Genomic DNA, 6087 nt, shown 5'->3' with positions numbered 1-6087 from the left:
CAGAAATGAGTTGGATTGGGCCCACAAGCCTCCTAAAACCGCTGGGGACGATTTCATTTAAGTGGGCCACGGACAGAATCGGTGCGCGCGTGCAAAGTGCGCGTGCGCGCCCCTGAACGCGAAGCAACATATGGCAAAATTTATATCATTTCGAAACCCCGGATGTTAGCTTTCTAACCCAACTGGAACCGCATCATTTGGACCTCTGTAGCTCAAGTTATGGTCGTTTAAGTGCGAAGAGGTTGGCTTGACAGCTTTCCGGTTCTTTCATTTCTTCATGAGTTCTCCAACTTTTCATGCTTCTTTCTTCATTCCCTTGATCCAATCTTTGCCTCCTAAACCTTAAATCACTTAACAAACATATCAAGGCATCTAATGGAATCAAGGTGAATTAAATTTAACTACTTTAAGACCTAAAAAGCATGTTTTCACTCTTAAGCACAATTAAAGGAGAATATACAAAACCATGCTATTTTATTGAATAAATGTGGGTGAAAGGTGATAAAATCCCCTAAAATCAATACAAGATAAACCCTAAAAATGGGGTTTGTCAATGACACAAGCACATGGTTAGGGACAGCTTGAATTAGCCGATTAGGCCAGGATTTATTCCTTTGGGCCCTCCTATCCATTAATGCTCAAATCCTTGGATCTTTTTTACCCTTGCCTTTTAGTTTAAAGGGTTATTGGCTTTTTCTGCTTGTTTTTTCTTTTTCTTTCTTTATTTTTTTATTTTTGCCATATTTTTTTTGCAAACTTTGTATTTTTCACTGCTTTTTCTTACTTCAAGAATCAATTTTATGATTTTTCAGATCATCAATAACATCTCTCTTTTTTCATTTATTCTTTCAAGAGCCAACAATTTTAATATTCATAAACTTCACTATAAAAAGTATGCACTGTTCAAGCATTCATTCAGAAAACAAAAAGTGTTGCCACCACATCAAAATAATTGAACTAATTTCAAGATAAAATTCAAAATTCATGTACTTCTTGTTCTTTTGCAAATAGAAACATTTTTTATTTAAGAAAGGTGAAGGATTCATGGAACATTCATAGCCTTAAGACATAGACACTAGACACTAATAATCACGTAATAAAGGCACAAACATAGACAAAACATAAAGCATAAAAATCGAAAAATAGAAGAACAAATAACAAGGGAATTAAAGAACGGGTCCACCTTAGTGACGGCGGCTAGTTCTTCCCCTTGAAGATCCTATGGAGTGCTTAAGCTCCTCAATATCTCTTCCTTGCCTTTGTTGCTCCTCCCTCATGGCTCTTTCGTCCTCTCTAATTTCATGGAGGATAATGGAGTGCTCTTGGTGCTCCATCCTTAGTTGCTCCATATTGGAACTCATATCTCCTAAAGAGGTGTTGAGTTGCTCCCAAGAGTTGTGTGGAGGAAAATGCATTTCTTGAGACATCTCAGGGATTTCTTGATGATGGACTTCCTCATGCTCTTGTTGAGGTCCATGAGTGGGCCATCTTGTTTGCTCCATCTACTTTTTAGTGATGGGCTCATCCTCTTCAATGAAGATGTCTTCCTCTATAATAATTCCGGCTGAATTGCATAGGTGACAGATGAGATGAGGAAAGGCTAATCTTGTCAAAGTGGAGGGCTTGTCAGCCACCTTGTATAGTTCTAGAGGTATGATCTCATGAACTTCCACTTCCTCTCCAATCATGATACTATGGATCATGATAGCCCGATCCACGGTTACTTCGGACCGGTTGCTAATGGGAATGATAGAGCGTTGGATGAACTCTAACCATCCTCTAGCCATGGGTTTGAGGTCAAGCTTTTTCAGTTGAACCGGCTTGCCTTTGGAGTCTCTCTTCCATTGGACTCCTTCCACACAAATATCCATGGGTTGGTGAGAGTTTTCCAACCTCTTCTTCGAACCTCTCGTCGGATCTCCGGATATTCGCTCTTTTTAAGCTTGAAGGGGACCTCGGGGATCACCTTTTTCTTGGCTACAACTTCATAGAAGTGGTCTTGATGGACCTTTGAGATGAATCTCTCCATCTCCCATGACTCAGAGGTGGAAGCAATTTCCTTCCCTTTCCTCTTTCTATAGGTTTCTCCGGTCTTAGGTGCCATTAATGGTTATGAAAAAACAAAAAGCAACGTTTTTTCCCACACCAAACTTAAAAGGTTTGCTCGTCCTCGAGCAAAAGAAGAAAGAAAGGAGGAAAAGAAGAAGAATTGAGTTGATTCGTGTGAGAAAGGGTGGGTTTGGGAGGAAAATAGTTTTTAATTTAAATGGTGAGGTAGGTGGGGTTTATTTTGGGAAATAGTGGATGGATGTGAGTGGTGAAGAGATTATGGAGAAGAGGGTAGGATTTGATAGGTGAAGAATGAGTTGGGGTAGGTAGGGATCCTGTGGGGTCCACAGATCCTGAGGTGGCAAGGATTTCTCATCCCTGCACCTTTTCTGGTGTTTAAACGCCCTATGTGTGCCATTTCTGGCATTAAACACCAGCTTTGCTGCCTTTCCTGGCGTTAAACGCCAGGCTGGCTGTCAATTCTGGCGTTTAACGCCCAGAATGCTGCCAGACTGGGCGTTAAATGCCCATTCTGCTACTCTTACTGGCATTTAACACCAACTAGACACCAGACACTCTTTTCTGGCATTAAACGCTAGTCTGGCTGCCATTTCTGGCGTTTAACGCCCAGAATGCTGCCAGACTGGGCGTTAAACGCCTATTTTGCTATCTTTACTAGCGTTTAAACGCCAGTAAGCTTGTCCTCCAGGGTGTGCTATTTTTATTCTGTTTTTGATTCTGCTTTAATTTTGCAGCTGATTTTGTGACTTCACATGATCATCAACCTAAATAAAACATATAATACAATGAAAAATAAAATGAAAAAGTAATTAATATAGATAAATAAAATTGGGTTGCCTCCCAATAAGCGCTTCTTTAATGTCAATAGCTTGACAGGAAGCTCTTACAGAGCTTTACAGATGCTCAGAGCATGATTGTGGCCTCCCAACACCAAACTTAGAAGTTGAGTGTGGGGGCTCTGTCTGACTCTGTATTGAGAGAAGCTTTTCATGATTCTTCTCCATGTTTGCAGAAGAAGATCCTTGAGTCTTAAACACAAGGTATTCCTCATTCAATTGAAGGACTAACTCTCCTCTGTCCACATAAATCACAGCCCTTGCTATGGCTAGGAAGGGTCTTCCAAAGATGATGGATTCATCCTCATCCTTCCCAGTGTCTAGGATTATGAAGTCAGCAGGGATGTAAAGGCCTTCAACCTTCACTAAAACATCCTCTACAAGTCCATAAGCCTGTTTCATTGATTTGTCTATTATCTTTAGTGAGATTCTTGCAGCTTGCACCTCAAAGATCCCTAATTCCTCCATTATAGAGAGTGGCATGAGGTTGATACCTGACCCAGGTCACACAGAGCCTTCTCAAAGGTCATGGTGCCTACGGTGCAAGCTATTAAGAACTTTTCGGGATCCGGTTTCTTTTGAGATAATGTCTGCTGAATCCAAGTATTCAGTTCATTGATGAGCAATGGAGGTTCATCCTCCCAAGTCTCATTACCAAATAAGTTGGCATTCAGCTTCATGATTGTTCCTAGATACTGAGCAACTTGCTCTTTAACAATATCTTCGTCCTCTTCAGAGGAAGGATACTCATCAGAGCTCATGAATGACAATAGTAAGTTCAGTGAAATCTCTATGGTCTCTGTGTGAGCCTCAGATTCCTTTGATTCCTCAATAGGGAACTCCTTATTGGTCAGTGGACGTCCCTTGAGGTCTTCCTCACTGGGAATCACTGCCTTTTCACTCTCTCCAGGTTCAGCCATTTTGTTTATAGTTATGGCATTGCACTCTCTTTTGGGATTCTTTTCTGTATTGCTTAGGAGAGTACTAAGAGGAGTTTCAGTAACTCTTTTACTCAGCTGACCCACTTGTGCCTCCAAATTTCTGATGGAGGACCTTGTTTCATTCATGAAACTGAGAGTGGTTTTAGATAGATCAAAGACTATGTTTGCTAAGCCAGAGAGGCTCTGCTCAGAATTCTCTGTCTGTTGCTGAGAAGATGATGGAAAAGGCTTGCTATTACCAAACCTATTTCTCTCACCATTATTGTTGTTGAAGCCTTGTTGAGGCTTCTGTTGATCCTTCCATGAGAAATTTGGATGATTCCTCCATGAAGGATTATAGGTGTTTCAATAGGATTCTCCCATGTAATTCACCTCTTCCATTGCAGGATTCTCAGGGTCATAAGCTTCTCCTTCAGAGGAGGTTTCTTTAGCACTGCCGGATGAAGCTTGCAATCCAGTCAGATTCTGAGAAATCATATTGACTTGTTGAGTCAATATTTTGTTCTGAGCCAATATGGCATTCAGAGTATCAATCTCAAGAATTTCTTTCTTCTGAGTGATTCCATTATTCACAGGATTTCTTTCAGAAGTATACATGAACTAGTTATTTGCAACTATCTCAATGAGTTCCTGGGCTTCTGTAGGGGTTTTTAGATGAAGGGATCCACCAGCAGAATGGTCCAATGACATTTTGGACAATTTAGACAGACCATCATAGAATATGCATATGACGCTCCATTCTGGAAGCATGTCAGAAGGACACCTTTTGATTAATTGCTTGTATCTTTCCCAAGCTTCATAGAGGGATTCACCTTCTTTCTGTCTGAAGGTTTAGACGTCCACTCTAAGCTTGCTCAGCTTTTGAGGTGGAAAGAATTTGGTCAAGAAAGCGTTGACCAACTTGTCCTAAGAGTTCAGGCTTTCTCTAGGTTGTGACTCCAACCATTTTCTAGCTCTGTCTCTTACAGCAAAGGGAAAAAGCATAAGTCTGTAGACCTCGAGATCAACCCCATTGGTCTTAACAGTATCACAGATCTGCAAGAATTCAACTAAGAACTGATAAGGATCTTCCGATGGAAGTCTATGAAACTTACAATTCTGCTGCATTAGAGAAACTGATTGAGGCTTAAGCTCAAAGTTGTTTGCTCCAATGGCAGGAATTGAGATGCTTCTTCCATAGAAGTTGGAAGTTAGTGTAGTATAGTCACCAAGCATCTTCCTTGCATCTCTAGCATTTTTGTTGGGATAAGCTGCCATGTCTGCTTCTTTTTCGAAAATCTCTGTAAGGTCCTCTCCGGAGTGTTGTGCTTTAACTTCTCTTAACTTCCTCTTCAGAGTCCTTTCAGGTTCAGGATCATCTTCAACAAGAATGTTTTTATCCCTGTTTCTGCTCATATGAAAAAGAAGAGAACAAAGGGAGTAATGGAATCCTCTATGTCACAGTATAGAGATTCCTTGAGGTGTCAGAAGAAAAGAAGAATAGAGGAATGAGGTATAAAGAGAGTAAGAAGAATCCAAACACAGAGGGAGAGAGAGGGTTTGAATTATAAGTAGAAGAGAAGTGTTAGCAAATAAATAGAAAGAGATATGAGAGAGAGTATTCGAAAATTAAAACTAAAACAATTAGTTAATTAAAAAGATTTTTGAAATAGTGGTTAGTGATTTTCGAAAATTGGAAGTGAAAAAGTGGTTACGTGGTTTTGAAAAAGATAAGAAATAGTAATTAGTTGAAAAAGATTTGAAAATAATTTTGAAAAGATAGGAAGTTAGAAAAAGATTTTGAAATCAAAATTAAAAAAAAGATATGATTGAAAAAGATTTGATTGAAAAAGATTTGATTGAAAAAGATATGATTGAAAAAGAAATAAAAAAGATTTGATTTTTTTAAAATTGATGACTTGACTAACAAGAAACTAAAAGATATGATTCTAGAATTTAAAGATTGATCCTTTCTTAACAAGAAAGTAACAAACTTGCAATTTTTTGAATCAAAATATTAATTGTTAGCAAGGATTTTTGAAAATGTGATATGAAAAAGATATGATTTTAAAATTATGAATTAAAACATGAAAATTAAAAAAAAAAACATTGAATTGGAAATGAAATTACCTCCCTTGTGTCATCCTGGCGTTAAACGCCCAAAATGCTATCCATTCTGGCGTTTAACGCCGACTTGGCTGCATCTTTGGGAGTTTAACGTCCAGCCAGATACCCTGGCTGGCGTTAAACGCCAGGAATCC

At 39.1% G+C, this 6087-nt stretch overlaps 1 non-coding gene across 1 annotated transcript; it reads left to right on the top strand.

Moving 5' to 3' along the window:
* Positions 1 to 4591: 4591 nt before the first annotated feature.
* LOC127746965 (small nucleolar RNA R71) lies at positions 4592 to 4699 on the top strand. Its single transcript, XR_008008770.1, has one exon. It is a non-coding gene; the product is annotated as a small nucleolar RNA R71 (small nucleolar RNA).
* Positions 4700 to 6087: the final 1388 nt, after the last annotated feature.

Source organism: Arachis duranensis, chromosome 4, assembly GCF_000817695.3.
Source record: "Arachis duranensis cultivar V14167 chromosome 4, aradu.V14167.gnm2.J7QH, whole genome shotgun sequence".
Lineage (NCBI taxonomy): Eukaryota > Viridiplantae > Streptophyta > Magnoliopsida > Fabales > Fabaceae > Arachis > Arachis duranensis.
Note: the sequence above shows the minus strand (reverse complement) of the source record. Positions and strands in the feature narration are given on the sequence as shown.